We start from the raw sequence: 17,380 nt of genomic DNA, 5'->3' as shown, positions 1-17,380 counted from the left end.
CATGAAATGTCACCTATAACTCATCAATAGACACTGAGTGAGCACATAGTGTGAAATATTAGCTTCAGAATTTGGAAACGTACAGTCATGAGTACATTTGATCTGTGATGTCCATGATGAATCTTTGTTCCTGTTGCAGTGTGTTCATATATCTATGATGTAATGTAGTTCATGCAGGGGGATCTAGTTCACTGTTTCTCTCAACTATTTTGTCCTAAAAATGAACAACCAGCAAATCCAGCTCTGCCCTGTACTTTCCCGCACATCCTTCTTCAAACACTGTGGTTGACTCTCCAGTGATTCATATGACACAACCAGTTCAGTCTGAGCTGAATCCAGTTCAGACACAGTCAACAGAGACAAAACCCTGACTGACAGAGCGTCTCCTCCTCTCCTCCCCTCTCTCTGTCCTCCTCTATTCTCTCACTGCTGCACTCAGTGGATTGGCTGGTTGTTAGCTAGTGGAACTAAAGTTATTTTAAGTCATTGTACTGTTGAAAGAGGCGGTGATGAACTGATCTCAGACTTGCTACGGGATACTTTACGGAGAAGGAGAACAATTTGGTTTTGGGTGAGGTTTCACTGAGATGATGTTCTCTAACAGCTGCACCAGCACAGAGGAATAAACTGCATCGATGGTTATTCATCACAAATCATGCAGAATTATCAGTTTGATGTTTTTGTTGTTGAACCAACAGCGCCAAGGGAGCTAAAAATTAAACTCAGCTGTGAAGAGTTTCCATTGTTCCTTATGAATCACAGGATTTTTAAAAAGATAAAATGAACGCGTTACTCTGATGACTGAACATGAATGCCACAGTAGAAAATTAGAAAGATTCAAATGAGTAAAAATCAGTGAGAGGTGAGGAAGAGTAAACAGAGGAGCAGGTGGTAGAATAAAAGAATAAATAGGAGGAAACGGAGGAGGGTGAGATAAAGATGACAAAATGTTGTGTATCAATAGAAGCCTAGAAAGGATCACTGGTTTTCCAGATATGCGCCAATTAAAATAAGCAGCCAAATCATAAAATACCATCTGCACATAACATTTTTGAAAAACATAATTAAAAAGAAATGATGAATGATGTTGATTCAAGATTAGAAAAAAAAAAAAAGTCAAATTATCTTTTACATGACAATCTTCACACCCATTGGAATTAAGTAAATGTAATAATCAATGAACGTTTTCAGTCAAATATCACCAAACAGCTGTGATGGATGCTATTTAAAGCTCTCTGAATCAGTCAGGGCAGACAGCAGGACAGTGACAATGACATGACTGGAGGAGACGTGAAGCATTGTCCTGGTTTAAAGGACAGAAGATGGAGGTCAGTCCGTGTGTGGTTGATGTGTCTGTGGAGTCTGGTGGAGAAGAGACAGAGAGAGCCGAGGTCCAAACACTGACAGGACACAAGAGAGCAGCTCCAGCCCTCTGGCTCTGACAGAAGACAGGCTGGGACGGAGGACACATGTCCAGCTTTGGATCAGATATAGGAGGACATGGAGAGATATGAGAGGACAGGACCAAGGACTGAACACTGAGGGGACACACACCATCCCTCTGGTTTACTAAGAGAACAAACACTTCACAGTGTCACAAAGGTCTCATCATGTGAGGATGTGGCCTTCATTTAAACTGAGGACTGCAGGGTATCTGGCCTACATGAGACACATTTACATAGAACTGTTTTGTTATATTAAAGTCTAAACTTCACACTCAGACTCTCTAGGCTCTCCTGGTAGAAGTAAAAGCCAATCTAGTTCCTATTATCAGGTGATTTAATGTTCATTTTCTCCACTATGAACGGTCATCAGCTCACCACCTGCTGGACTACAGTGTTGATCAGCTCAGCAGACGTGTTGTGATCTAATAGGATCAGACAGCGGTGAGACACACGGGATAAAAACAGCTCTGATCCGACCAGAGTAGCTGAACTGGAAACAGTTCATACAGATTCCTGCTGTCTTGATGTCATGAACACTAACAGAGAAACACACAGATTTGTGCAGTAGCTGCAGCTGCACTTGTTCTCATCCGTCTTGGCTTTAAAAAGGAGCAGAAAAGTTCATTCTTGACCAAAGAAAACAACACGAGAACACACATGAGAATTCTTAAAATTGCTCTGGATGAAATCATAACAGCTGCTGAGCTAACGTGTAAACAAATCCATCTCTATGGCAACTGAATAAAGCCCATCTGCAGATGAAGACCATCTGATATGGTTGGGAGCTCCAGAAGAAGCTACTAAGTGGACCTTTAGTTGGGAGTGTTTTGTTAGACTATTACTGGGGTCAAAAGTGAACTTTTATGCTTGATCATAATGTTATTTAGAAGTCAGGATTAATAAGAAATATCAGCCCCAATATGCAAATATACATATAAGACGTGAAGCCTTTCATTCAATATATTAAAAACTCAACAGGTGGTTCCACTTCAAGCTTTAACCAACTGTATGTATCAGACTGTGTGTTGCAATATCTTCAAATAGGTCCCAACTTGTCCTTCCTCCACCCATTTGTCTCCATCCCTCTGTCTGTTCTCATGCAGACTCACTCCTTCCACACTAATGAGCAGTTTCCAATACTGTCTTTATGTCCATCTCCCTTTTCATGCCAGTATATTCAACATAGATACACTACAAATGCAGCATTTAGCATATATGCACACATTACAGAAAATAAATGTAATTTCTATGTTCCTAAAGTCAAACACAAACACGTTCTTGTTCTTTCTCAGGCAAACACATGCACACACCGTCCTCCAGACTGTCCCCACTGCTGCTCTCTGGGAAAATAACTCGTCACCACGTTGTTCCTCCAAATACTACTGATTATTAATGTATGCAAGATGATTTGTCTGCAAACTGACACACATCACATTACACATTCTCCACCTGCTTTGTGGTTGTGTAAAGGAGTGTGTGAAGTGTGGAGGCGGCCGTCACAGTGACTGACTTCTCCTCTCTGCTCGGTTCCACTCAGCTGCCCGTCACTGACTCTTCATAACACAGAGTTGGAGGTTAGAGATCTATTTACTGAAGCTGGAGCTTTTAACAGTCCACATTATGACAAACAGTGTGAACTGTACAACTGATGAAGGAGAGCGTCAACAATCTGCGGAAGGCAGCGAGGTATCGGTCTGATCCTTCAGACCTCTCTGAGCTAAACACACCAGCAGCCTGAGTGATGAAGCTCTGCTCCTCTTCAGTTTGTGTCCTTCAGAAAGTTCCATCTGGAGGTTTTAGTGAATGTGAGAGGACTTATGGTATTATGGGATGACGGGAACACAGAGACACTTTCTGCCTCGGCTGTAGACTTCCAATCAGAGGCAGAAGGATCAGCAGACTCTGTAGATGTTTGAGGTTGGTCATTGGGTGACCTCCGAGTTGTTTTCCTTCTCTAGGATTGTATCAGGTGTAACTTCTTCAGATACGGCTCTTGTTTGTGCTTCTTTCATTTCTATACGATACATACTAGTCTTCAGTATTCTCTGTTGTAAGATATGATCTGCATTCTGGGAAATTATGTGCCTCTGATGTGTCATAGTTTCTAGATTATATTCTAAATTCTATCACACTCACACATTCTGTTCCAAACAGAATACTGGAAGTCATTAATAGACACAGACTAGCATCCCCACTCATAACCAGTCATTGGTTTACAGGTCAATAGTCAGTCTCAGGTCTCGGCTATAAAATCCAAAATCAAGTCAGTCGGATTCTTCAAACCTTTCTGAACATAACAAGTCAACAGGGTGAGAGATGAAGCTCCTTTTTGTTGTGTCCTTCAAAAAAATGAGAGAGGAACTGAGCGTGAGAGGACTTATTATGGACTGACTGGAACATGAAAACACTTCACAGTCATTTCTAGCAGCAGCCAGCAGACAGACAGTCATCAGAAGGCCTCTTCACCTCGCTCTGACAGAGAGATGGAGCCCAGTTCAGACTCTGTTCAACTCTGAAGAACAACCTACTTGAACACTGAGGCGATGAGAGTCGACTCAACTGCATTACAAAATAGTAAAAGTATCAGAGATGACATTTAAACACATTAGGAGCTTTTAAATATTTTGATATGAATATGTTATATTACATAAATGTAAATGTCAAGCTCTTTATATTATTGTCTTTAGCCATGTTGCACCAGCACAACACTAGTGAACACTGTTCTCTAAACCATGAAATGATCTCCTCTGAACGTCACTGTGACAAATCAAACTGGATCCATCTGGTGTCTCAGTGGAACATCGAGTGCTGAAATGTGTCGGAGGCGGCTGTTGTTGCTACAGTCACAGATGTTATATTAACAAAACAAAGATTAGACTGGGATTGGTGTTTGTGTGTGTTTTGAAACTGTAAATACAGCGATAATTCATGCTGCTGCATTACATGTCGTTATGTAAAAGAAATATGGTGAGCTTTTTTTTCCCCCAGTACATGCACACTTCACAACTGGCCTAAAGAAGAAGTGAGATGCAACATTTACAGAGTGATCCCTGCTTTAAACAGGTGGAGGACATCTCCTCACACTGTATTAATCAGCAACATCAACACACAGTGGATTATGGGACACTGTGGACAAGATATGATTGTGTCCTTTATATTGAGCAGAATTTCTCAGCTGCATTTGGAGGAACCTCTAAAAAGAGACAGGTCCTAGCAGGAAATAACAGCAGGTGTGATTAATAACATTAACGATGGCTGCATTTCAGTCAGTAGAACAATTGTTAGTGTTGATTAGTGACACCTGAGATTCTCCTGCTTTGACAAGTCAAAACGTCTGATAGGAACACAGCTACAGTCTGATAACCAGACTTCATTGACAGAAATTACTGGCAGCACACAGACAACACAACTCACTTTAGTACCAACTCCAAAAAAGAACAACTTAAGTTTTAACTCACTGATTCTTATTCTCTCTCTCTATCTTTCTCTGTTAACTGTTGTCTTCACCCTCCTCCACTCTGACCAGTCCCTGCAGCTCTGTCCTCCTGCATGCTGGCTCACACAGTGCTGTGGGAGTGCAGTGTGACCCGGCAGTACAGGATGTCCTCATGCAGCATACAGGACCCAGTTCACACTCAGACCAGAGTTTTCCTTTCTTCCCATCAGGATTCTCCTTGGTTGTTTGTTATGGAACAACAAAGAAAGGTCATCTTTGTAGAAGTCATTGGCTGAACTCACAGAAATCCAACTTTACAGGACACAGTTCCCCACAGTCTGCTGTCGTGTCTGATGTCAAGTCTGTGTGATTAGAATTTAGATTGACTTAACTCTTATTAATGCTGTGAAAAAAAGATGATTCTAAACTTGGACCATTCTGTTGCTAGGGCAACAGAATGGTCCACGTTTACTTCCTGTCAGCAACTGCATTAAAGGTCCCATATTATAAAAAAGTGTGATTTTCATGTTTTTTTTATTATAAAGCAGGCTTAAGTCCTATATAAATACTGTGAAAGTATCGAAACATTCAATCCACAGTGAAATCCACACAGCCCGTATTCAGAAACTCTGCATTTGAAACAAGCTGTCAGGAATTCTGCCCATTTGTGATGCCACGAATATACAATATTTAGACCCTTGACACAATTTTAAAAGTAAACATTCTAAATTTGTCCTAGTTTATTCCTGGTTGCAGTGTATGTGAATGTCATCAGCTGACAGGAAGTACACATGGACCCAAGCTGTTGCCTAGCAACGCAATCCTGTTGCAATTCCGTCAAAATGCGCTAAAACGGAGCGTTTCAGACAGAGGGTAAATACAGGCATATTCAGGCTGACAGTATGAGGAAAACAACGTTTTTTTTAACATTACAGCATGTAAACATGTTCTAGTAGAAACACAAAATACAAGTATGAACCTGAAAATGAGCATAATATGGGACCTTTAACAAACGTTCCTAGAGGAAATACAAAGGGGCCCATTAAGAATGCTTATGTTGCCAAGTTTGAAAAGATCTATAGCAGTGGATCATAGCGACACAACAGTTACTGTCTACAGTCTGTTGTAGATTAAAATGACAGCATGGTAGAGTAATCCATTAGATTCTCTATATCTGTGGCTTTTGTCATACAGCACATCCATTCTGCTACAAGAGCTGCTTCAATACCAAGTCTGACTGAGTATGTTTAGCCCCATAGCAGGAAAAGCAGAGGTGTGATTAATAGCATCAGTAATGATGAGTCAGGTCCTGGGCACAAGCATTAATCAGCAACATCATCACACGGTGGATTATGGGACACTGGAGGATGAAAATATGTTTGTGTCCTTTAAATTGAGCTAAAGAGAGCTGCATTTCTCAGCTGCATTTGGAAGAACCTCTAAAAAGAGACAGGTCATAGCAGGAAATAACAGCAGGTATAATTAATAACATTAACGATGGCTGCATTTCAGTCAGCAGAACAATCGTTAGTGTTGTTTAGTGACACCTGAGATTTCCCTGCTTTCAAAAGTCAAAAACTCTGATAGGAACACAGCTACAGTCTGATAATTAGAGAGGAGACACAGCAGGCTTTATTGACAGAATTCATTACCAACTCCCAAAATAACAACTTCAGTTTAAACTCACTGATTCTTATTCTCTCTCTGTATGTCTCTGTTCACTGTTGTCTTCACCCTCCTCCACTCTGACCAGTCCCCTGCAGCTCTGTCCTCCTGCATGCTGGCTCACACAGTGCTGTGGGAGTGCAGTGTGACCTCCCAGAGCTCCCAGCAGTACAGGATGTCATTATGCAGCACACAGGACCCAGTTCACACTCAGACTAGCAGGACTGCCCTGCTGGCAGCAACCAGAGCTGGAAGCTATACACATTATCACCACATTCAGTGCTACGAATACTCAGCAGCTCAGCATGACCGCTCATTAGGAGATGACCAGCACTGTTGTACTTAAATACTACTGAAAGGCCGACCGCAGAGACAACACAAAGGCTGTTCTAGGAATACTAAAAAGTTAATCCAAACAACAAATAACCAAGAACAAGGTCATCCCAATTAAACATCTGACATATACCCAACAGGCGCACACACCTACTTTAAACCTCATTGTTTTTCTTTAAACTTCCTCTTACCTTTATCAAAGACAGAAAATCTGATGAAATTGAGATTCAGAAAGACCTTTTCTTTCTTCCCATTAGGATTCTCTTTAGTTGTTTATATTGAACAACAAAGAAAAGTCACCTCTCAGTCTCTCTGTAGAAGTCATTGGCTGAACTCACCCAGAAATCCAACTTCACAGGACCCAGTTCCCCAAAGTCTGCTGTCATGTCTGTGTGTTTAGAATTAAATACTGTGATGAGGTTGATTCTTTCCAAACAAAACTTTTCATTGCCATTGGAACATTCCGTTGCTAAGGCAACAAAATGTTCCAAGTGTACTTCCTGTCAAAGGTCTGCAGCAGTGGAACATAGCAACACAAACTAACAGAGTATTACCAGATGACATTTAAGAACCAGAGATACATGATATCCCTACTTCACAGTTCATAAGCCTAAAAATGTGAATCTAAATATACATATCACTGCATCATATGATGTATCAATCTTTTTTAGATTAAAATTATATCACTGTACAGTACTTCATTATTTTTTTTTCTATAACTGTGACTTTTGTCATTCAGCACTGCTACAAAAGCTGCTTCAATACACAGTCTGACTGAGTATGTTTACCGTCATAGCAGGAACATCACAGGTCTCACTGACACTCAATGGAACTGAGCCATCGGTAACTAAACTAGTTACACCTGTGCTTTTCCTGCTGTGATAACTAAACCATGAAGCTATGAGACAAGTTAGAGGACGTCTAAAGGCTTTTAGCAGAACAGAAATGTTGCACAGATACAGAAAAATTACACTGCCTGGATAGTTTAGCAAGTTTTTGTGACTCCCTCTGTGCCATTAAATTGAATTGTGTAACCAATTTGTTCATTATTCATTTTTATTTTAGTTAAATAATGGGAGCTGGCAGGTATGAGACTATCAACATAGAGACCAGGTGAAAACACTCTCCTAACCACCGGTGTCATGTTTCCACATAATGGTTTACTCCTCCACAATTTTATACTTAGATTTAAGTGATGTGATGATCCTCTGTCTCTGTATGAGTCTGTTGTGTTGACAGAAGAACAAGCTGAGGCAGTCTACGGTAGTCAGTGAGATCAAGTCTATGATGAGGAACAATATTCGTTATAATCCTGACATGCAAAGAACCTTTGTCTGTTAGACTCCAATGAAACCCCTGGTACACATCAGCAACCTTTATCAACATTAATTGAATACACACTGTTAATTGGACAACAGAAAAGACTGGCCCCAAATCACACAACAGGAAGTGAGCTGACATTCAGTGAAGCACAGCGGGTGGCCCGCAGCACCGCGGAGATCACAGCAGGGAGGAGGAATTAATGTATCAATACATGAACAAGTCCAGTCTGTGCTGTGTCTTACAATGCTCAATATTGCTGTCTGGACAAGAGCACCAATGCATCATAGAGAGAGGGAAGATGAGGAAGAGGAGGATAGGGACAAAGTTACTTCAGTTCATATCTCATTTCATACACAGACAAACTCAGAGTGGTTTGCATGAAAACCGCAGAAAACAAAAAGGATTAAACCTAGCCGACATTAAATATTCATCAATCCTCAACTAATCCACCTATAACTATCAAACACACACACACACAAATCTAATCTTTCTCAAACAACACACACATAAAAAAGCACAGCAGCAGCAGCAGCCGGTCAAAAGAAAGGAGGAGAAAAGCAGCACCTTAAGCTTTCTATTAAATGAGGTCCATGCTGGGGCATCTGAGGTCATCTGAAGCTGTTCCAGAGACCGGAGCATTAACCGTGAAAGAAGCTTCCCCAGACTTCACTTTAATCCTTGAAACAGGCCTGTGTGAGATGACCTGAGAGACCTGTTTGGCTCATAAGCACTGAGCAGGTCTGAGAGGTGTTGTGGAGCGAGAGCATTTAGTGTTTTATAAACAAGGAGCAAAGTCTTGGAGTCAATTCTAAAGTCTTATAGAAGCCGATAAAGTGATCTGAGAACAGCCGAACCCGAACACATGGGAAATCCTGTGAAAAGGCTTTGCAGTAATAGAAAACTACAGGATAGAAACAGTTCTACAGACTGAACAAACCAAATGCAATTATAACTGAATGTACTACAGTATATTCTCATGTTGTGGAGGAAGCAGATGTTCAGTTCCTGGTGCTGATATATTCAGACTGTCTGCCTCTCTAGTATCTTGGAAAGTGACTCTTCCTCAGAGGCAACGGGGAGCCTTCCTGCCTTCAGGACAACACTGATCTGTAGAAAGACCAACAAGTTGTCGATTCAGTGATGTTTGAACAGTTTCTTCTCTTCCACCAAACCTCCACAGACTGAAAAACACAACAGTTGCAACTAAACTGGCAGAAGAGCAGTTTTATAGCAGAAGAAGAATTGTTAACACGTTTTATGTGACCAGCTGAGAGTCTCCTCTCTGAGAAGACTATTACGTGATATGTGATTCTCTTTTCCATCACCTTCCACCTCTTTAAAAAACAATGTGACAGGTCCTCTCTCCTCCGCACACACTCTCTGACAGGGAACACAGTCGGCACTAAAGGATTTAGAGGGGTTTGCTGCAGTCAAAACATTAGAAGAAGATGAGCCTTTCAATGTCCTGATGGCTTTTAAATTAAAATTACCTCAAAATGCTGTTGGATATAAAACTCATTAGAAAGTTTCCTAGCCAACAGTTATGGAAAGAGAAATGAACACATGAATGAGTCATGAATTGATCCCCTTCTACTGTATAAAACAGCTGGAGAGAATTATAACTTATTACAAATCAGTCTAATCACAACACTAATTACTACCAGACCTGCAGGTTTATTCATTATTTAGATGTATTACTACTATGATTTTACACGCACACTGTAGTTAATGTGCAAACCACTAGGACTATACTACTAAATGAATATGCCGGGGAGTTTTCCAGTCTGTGTGTCTAAATATTGGATACGTGATGAAGTCCAGAGGCCTTGATGTCTCTGGTGGAACTGAAGTGTTAATGCTCACCGAGCAGCTCTAAATCCATGTAATGCTACAGAGCCCTGAGGTGGCAGCAATAGAGAGATGAAACACACGCTGAATGAAGAGTTTGCATCAGACTGACTGCACCTAATGAAACACTAACGCATTATAAGACAACACGTTTATTACACATTATTCCATCTCTCCTCTTATTATTGAAGAGGAGAGATGACTGTGGGCTTCTTGCACTGCCTGCAATGAGCACAGTTAGTGTTATTGTAATGGTATATTAGCAGTTACTTCTATTAAATATAATAATATTGTCTCTTTACATACATACAAATACATATTTATCATCTTATAAACACTCAGAGGGACGTTTTCTTTGCTACGTTGATGTTAGAGATACATTAGGCTAACTGGTAATCAATAAATATAACCTGATGGGGAAACTGGTAGCAGGTTATATTCAACATTATTTGAATTTATATGAGATGAAGGAGACTAACTGTACCTGGATTCTGAACGGTTCTTGTGAAGAATTGGTTTTGCTGCAGGAGGTGACAGATGAATTGTGGTGACAGAATAAAAATGAAAATGTCTGTTCCCTGTCATGACGTGCATGAAACATTTTTAGTCTTTCTCGCAACATCTTTCTTTATGTCTTTTCTTCCTGCCTTCTTTTTTCTGTTTTCTTTTGTTTTCCTCTCATTCTCTGTCACTTTTATCTAACTTGATTTTCCTCCCTCTACCCGTCCTGTCTTCTCCCTGTGTTTTTCTGTATTTCCGCCACAATGTTTATGCATGTGAAGCATTTTCTCCTGAGTAGTTTTTGTCAAACAAAAACACTGTTGAAATCAATTTTACAGTGTTTTTTTTTTTTTTTCCTTCCATTCATTCACCTCTTTTCTTCCTCCTACCTCTTTCCTTTTCTGCTACGGGCGATAAAGAAGGTCGATTCAGCTGCTTTCAGAAGGTTGGAGAGAGAACAGAGTTTCTGTGACAAACACTGTGGTGAACCTGATGAGTATCTGAAAAGGGAAATGTTGCTGTTGTATCTTGGCTCTGGACTGGGAAATGCTGAGGCTGTTAGTCTTTTGGGATGCGTGTAAATCCTCACACCTCTCAGATCCTCTGATTTGAGAGAAGAAAGTTTTATAAACAATAACATATTTGACAAAGAATTCTGAAGGAAATTTCAAAGTTTCAAGGACTCTCCGGTGTGCAGATCCTAACGGGATACGAGTTGTTATTCTGCTGCAGTATGTAGAAATGTTCTCATTACCAGTTTTGTAAAATCTCACTCTTTTCTTGATGATAATGTGAGAAATCTTACATGGAGATTTAGATCATTATCCTTTCACAGAATCAAAGGTGACTGAATATTAATATTGACGATGTGGAGGGAAGTTGTTGAACTGGATCAAATCCTCACTGGTCTCCACATGCACATCTCCCTTCACAGCTGTCACCATGTTAATGAGTGGAGTGGGCTGTGTAGCTGTTATCTGAGCTGATCACACTTTCTTCCTACGTCCAGTTTCTAGCACCCAAACACACCCGGAGTATCTGCTGCTCTTTGTCTATTTAGCCCTTTTCCCTTGATGTTTGTTTCCAAACAGAAATGCAGCACGAAATTATTCAGAGTGGAGCCACTGAATCAGTCTGTTTGACAGAATTACTGCCTGAAGGGCTGAAGAGGGAACGACTGTACTTACTACACGTACCTACACTTATGTATGAAAACAAACGCACCTTGATTTACTGATTCAGAGATCAACGTGTTCCTACAGACAGATTACACAACAAGTGAGTCACATGTGGTCCAAAGTGAAAGTCTTTGCAAATAAAGCCTTCATTCGTCGGTGTGTCTCATCCACAAAGGTCTGCACATATGTGTATCCAGTACAGCTGAAAGTTAAGTTTATAATTGGGTAGAAAATACTATTATTAACTTAAGAATCTGGATGTTTTGTGATAGGAGTCCTTTCTCTTCTGGAGCACAGAATCCTGCAGCTCAGCACCACGGCCAGCGCTCACCCCACAATGCAGCTCAGAGAAGACCGAGCCCTGTCATCACCGACAGCTGTGGCTAAACAGTTGTCTCACAGTGGCCTACAAAAGCTACTGTGAGCCAGAAGAGAGCGAGCCACAGGTGAGTCTTCACTGCACTAGCTGTCCTCAGAGATTATCTTGTACTCTTACAGTGACCTAAATGAAGCTTAAAATGAGAGTGAAGGTAATAAAAACATATTTTCTGTGTTCACTGACAAAGTTTTCCCTCCATAGCTGTAAGTAAGAATGAAGGGAATAATGGAAAAAAAACAATAAATGCATCAAATGTGTGATATGAAGTAATGTGGAGCTCTAACCCGCAGTACAAACACAAGCAGCATGTGAGTGGTCTGTTAGCAGGTGATGGTGTTCTGGTTTTCTCTGCTGGCCTCCTGCCTGCTGCGTCTCTCTTAACCTCTCAGTTCATCACATTCAACCCTGAAGCCTCTCCAGACACTGAGGCCAAACCCACAACACACACAGCCAGCACGACCCTTATCATCACTACAGCAGAGCCGCTCCACATCTGTGGCTCAGCACCCCGGCACACGATGGAGTGTGAGTGTGTGAGGTGGAGAGAGCGAGAGAGAGTAAGTGTGGGTGTTGCTGTTTATGTTCACAGTATGAGTCTAATTAGAGTTTGATTCAGTGTAGAGTACTACAGTGTGATTCAAGTGTTTAACACTGAGCATTATTCACAACCTCTCTGGCAGGAGGGAGGCTAGAAACAAACAATGGAAACAGGCAGCTTCAGAAGGTGCAGCTGGAAAAATCCTGATACCAGGTTGCTTCATCTCCAGAAACCTCTCCACTGGCTCAAAGAAGACACAGAGATAAAGAGATGAACCTCCTATTGACTCTAACACAGGGACACTGACTCCTCTCGCTTCCTCTCCTCAGTGCTGCTGAACTGTACCGGGTGTTTAAATCTACTGTCACAGCGCTTTATTTAGCAGACAGATCAGAGTTGTAGTAGCGCCGTCTGTAGCGGTTAGTCTGAAAAGTCCTGCAGCACAGCAGCCTGAGCAGCTCGGAGGAAATGAAGTGAGGCTGGACTGTTCACGGGAAAGAAGTGCAGCTGTTTGCTGAAGATGCTTTAACTCCACTAGTAGTTTATATTAAGGGCAAAGGTCATTCAGGAGGGCAGTGACCCTTCAATATGAGTTACTCATGAAATCATTACAGAGCTGGAGGAAGATGCTCACTGGAGAGATCATTACTTTAGCCGAGAGAGAGACACACAGAGAGCATGCTACTCTACTACCCACGCTATTATCATGGACGTATATGTTATTATGATCAGTAGTAATAGTATTTATACCTGCAGTATTCATCATGACATATTCAGACTGTGGCTGGGAGCTGCAGCTTTACTGCTATCAAGTATTAACATGCTTCAAGGTAACTCAGCGTTCCCACTCACTAGTTTTCACTCTGCAGAAGCATTCTTATTAATACAATGTTTTAAAAAAATAATAAAACATAATATTGCACAGGCAGCTTTTTCATAAACCGTTATTATGTGTAATGGTGGCTCCAAATTCAATCTATTCCACTCCACGTAGAAGAAGAGGCTCCTTTGTTATTTTGCAATAAATAAACATGAATCTCAATTTGATGTTTTTGTTCCACCAACATGCAAAGTAGGTGTCATTCATTTATCATTCTGCTCTCAGGTTAATAACCACATATGGTTATTATATTCACAGATATGCAGTAATACAAACAGCTGACCTCTTCAGAGGTCCCCATTGTTTTTGCTTGTCGACATATTATAACAATATTCTTCATTGTTTCTTTTGCAGTTATGAGACCTGCTCCCAGAATAGTTTGTTGTTGTCTTCACGCTCTCAGAGATGCTACCGACCTTTCAAAGGCTGCATTTCAATTATTTTTTTTCAGATATCAAGAATGTTTTACATGAATCGCACTAATTGATCATTTAAATAATCATGTTGGACAATCTGGGCTGTATTTCCTGACTCCTTTTATGTCATTCACATCACATCTATCATTCAACTGTGTCTGCTGTTCTTGTAAACAACATGACAGCGATGGAGGACGCCCTCTGTGTTCATGTTGAACGTCTTTCCTGCTTAAACAGCAGACAGTGTTGTCTATCGGTGAGTGTGTGTGTGTGTGTGTGTGTGTGTGTGTGTGTGTGCTGTTGAGGTCAATGAGTTATCAGAGCAGTTGAGAGCAGGGCTGCTGGTGAAGCAGATAAACTCTCCTTCATTCTCTCTGTGTTTCCTCGTCAAGTCAAACATTATTGAACTGATCTGCAGTCGTGACAGACGTCACTCTTTGCCACCAAAGTGCTCAGTAAAGGGTGAACAGAGGTTAAACTGGACACAGCCTGTCCAGTGCTGATGTACTAAAGGCTCCCAAACATCATCAGACTATTTCTTCAATAGAAAGTTGTTATAATTCAAACTGTCCATGCCCGTGTATGCATGTTATCTGCACGGCAAAATACCATCAGTGGTAAATGAAAAAAACTAAAATCACTAAAATAAACAACCACTCATCAGAGCCACAAATCCTTCCAGCCTGAGATGACAGACAGTCACCACTCACCACCCACTCAGTGTCATGATGTGACTGATGTGTGCGGTCTGGTCGAGGATGGTGAAGCGCTGCCAGGCAGACGATGTCTACACAGTATAGAGGATGTTTGGAAAAGTTTTTCAAGAGCTTGTGCAATCAAAAATAGCTGCCAAAGGCACAACACTGGAACCAGAGCCAAAATATATGTAATATGCACTCACACAACCCTATAAATATGTATGTAATATATACTTACACAATCCTATGGATATATATGTAATTAAAACCAGAGCCGTCTCTGCCATGCAGAGTGAGTGTTTCCACTTAAAAACTTCTCCCAAGTGTACTTCCTGTGCTGATGTAACAGTCTTGAGGATGATGGAAGGAGGGATGCTTTCCATATCTGAGTTCAATATGAGCTGGGATGACACCCCGCTGAAGATACACAGCTTTACCCTCCTACAGACTAATAATGAGATTATCTATTCAGCTGCTTTGAATAAGAATCACATTATCTGTCAGTGCTAGGAGACATATTTAAACAAAGGCAACAAAGGTGCAGTGTATCAGACTCTTCTGACAGAGGCGAAGCCTTTAACAAAGGACTCACTGCTACAACTGATATTAAGATAGACACATATTCATACTGCTAATGATTTATCATCTCATTAAACAGCTGCACACGTGATATTTTGAATATTTCCAATCCTGCATTGTTCACATCTTTGCCGGCTAGCAGTCTTCTTCTCCACTGCCTCTGCGGGTGTGTGAATAAAGTGGATTAGCATACAATATGTAAATACTAGTATGCAGAAATAATCCTCATCAATATTTGCTGCAGGGACAGGATTTGCATCCATCTGCACCCAGAAAACTCCTCCAGCCTTTACACCGACATGGAAAGTTACCAACTGCATCCAGAATAATAACACAGGAGACCGTTGGACATTGAACTAGTCATGAAAACAATGATACAGGCCAACTGTGAGGCTGATAGACTGGAAACTGATTGAGCCAAACATGTATTGATTCATAAGTAAGGCAGATATGATGACAGCCTGACACTAATACATTACCTCCAGCCTCAGACGGTTTATCTTCACAGCACTGTGTTCCTATTTAAATGTAAATCATCTGTGGCTGAGGTGAGGATTTGTTACAGGAATGTAAAACTTTATAAACAGGAATCAGAGAAAGAAGGTTTTACCTTCAGGCAGACAAAGTTCAGGTCTACTCTTTTCTCTCTTTCACTATCTCTCTCTGTGTCCCTCTGCATATTCACTGGTTGTTTCTAAATGTCTCATTAAATGTGGAAGTGAATGAAGTGATAGGGACAGAGCCTGTTGCTAGTCACAGACACACTTAACACCTGTAGATGGAGGAAAACCAATTCCCCAGAGTGCAGCTGATAAACCATTCATTGTCTTGAGCTGAGAAAGGCTGAGACAGAGGAAAGACAGAAAACATTTGTCCCTGTCTCTGTCTGAGAGACCTAAAGTACACTGATCTTTTTCATTTCAGCTTAATGCAAACATTTATCAGGAAAGGAGCAGCTCTGAGGAGGAACAACAGGAAGAAAGACACATTCCCATAGAAAACACCCAGACTGATCCTTCTGATAATCCATCTGACTGACTGCACTCACTCGGATGAGTCACTATAAGACCTGACAACAATTAGTCCTCTTACTGGATCTGCAATATGGATCCTTCTAATATCTGTGACTCATTTGTCATGTTAATTAACACTTAATCTAAAACTGCCTCTTCTAAATATGAAGCATTGTGTTTGGCTCATTTAAAGGTCTTCCATTTTTCACCATTACTTTGTTACTGAGGCTGAGAGGAAACAAAGGCTGAATATAAAAACATGGTCCTTCTTTGCATGTAATTAAAATAAACCTATGAAAATATAATTTAAGCCAAACATTTGCATGTTGCCATGACAACCACAATGATAATTGTCAGAGGGAGTCAAGACTTCCGGATCATTCATTGTCATAGCAGAATTTCTTCTGTTCTTAAAGGTCCCATATTATGCTCATTTTCAGGTTCATACTTGTATTTTGTGTTTCTATGTAATGTTCAAAAAACCCTTTATTTTCCTCATACTGTCAGCCTGAATATGCCTGTATTTTCCCTCTGTCTGAAACGCTCCGTTTTAGCGTATTTTGACGGAATTGCAACAGAATTGCGTTGCTAGGCAACAGCTTGGGTCCATGTTTACTTCCTGTCAGCTGATGTCATTCACATACACTGCAACAGGAAATAAACTGAGACACATTTAGAATGTTTACGATTAAAATTATGTCAAGGGTCTAAATATTTTATATTTGTGACATCACGAATGGGCAGAAATCCTGGCAGCTTGTTTCAAATGCAGAGTTTCTGAATATGGGCTGTGTGTATTTCCCTGTGGATTGAGTGTTTCGATACTTTCACAGTATTTATAAAGGACTTTAGCCTGCTTTATAATAAAAAAACATGAAAATCTCACTTTTTATAATATGGGACCTTTAAGACCAACAAAATATAAGCAGGTAGAAGTACAAACACACATCTGCCGACTGAGCTGAGAATTCAATCACAGTTGACAGCAGAGAGAGAGAGAGAATATGATCAGGTGTATTTCTATTGCTCTTCTACTATCAGCCTTTTTTGTTCCTGGCAGGAAGCTCAGTGACAAAGCAGCAGAATCACTGGTCAGGACTTTTCTTTCTTTCTGTAAATGCCAGGTCCATATCATTGAGGCCGTAGGT

The 17,380-nt window shown here is 40.7% G+C and overlaps 1 protein-coding gene and 1 long non-coding RNA gene across 3 annotated transcripts in view; one reads left to right on the top strand and one right to left on the bottom strand.

The window, feature by feature from the left end:
- The window catches only part of LOC119491416 (limbic system associated membrane protein), a 622,005-nt gene that overhangs the window by 478,678 nt on the left and 125,947 nt on the right, over positions 1 to 17,380 (bottom strand). The window lies entirely within an intron of this gene.
- Positions 586 to 7,156, top strand: LOC119491419. Its single transcript, XR_005207606.1, has 2 exons — positions 586 to 4,412; positions 6,635 to 7,156. It is a non-coding gene; the product is annotated as an uncharacterized LOC119491419 (long non-coding RNA).

This window comes from Sebastes umbrosus, chromosome 7, assembly GCF_015220745.1.
Source record: "Sebastes umbrosus isolate fSebUmb1 chromosome 7, fSebUmb1.pri, whole genome shotgun sequence".
NCBI classification, from domain to species: Eukaryota; Metazoa; Chordata; class Actinopteri; order Perciformes; family Sebastidae; genus Sebastes; species Sebastes umbrosus.
This window is presented reverse-complemented; position numbering and strand designations above follow the sequence as displayed.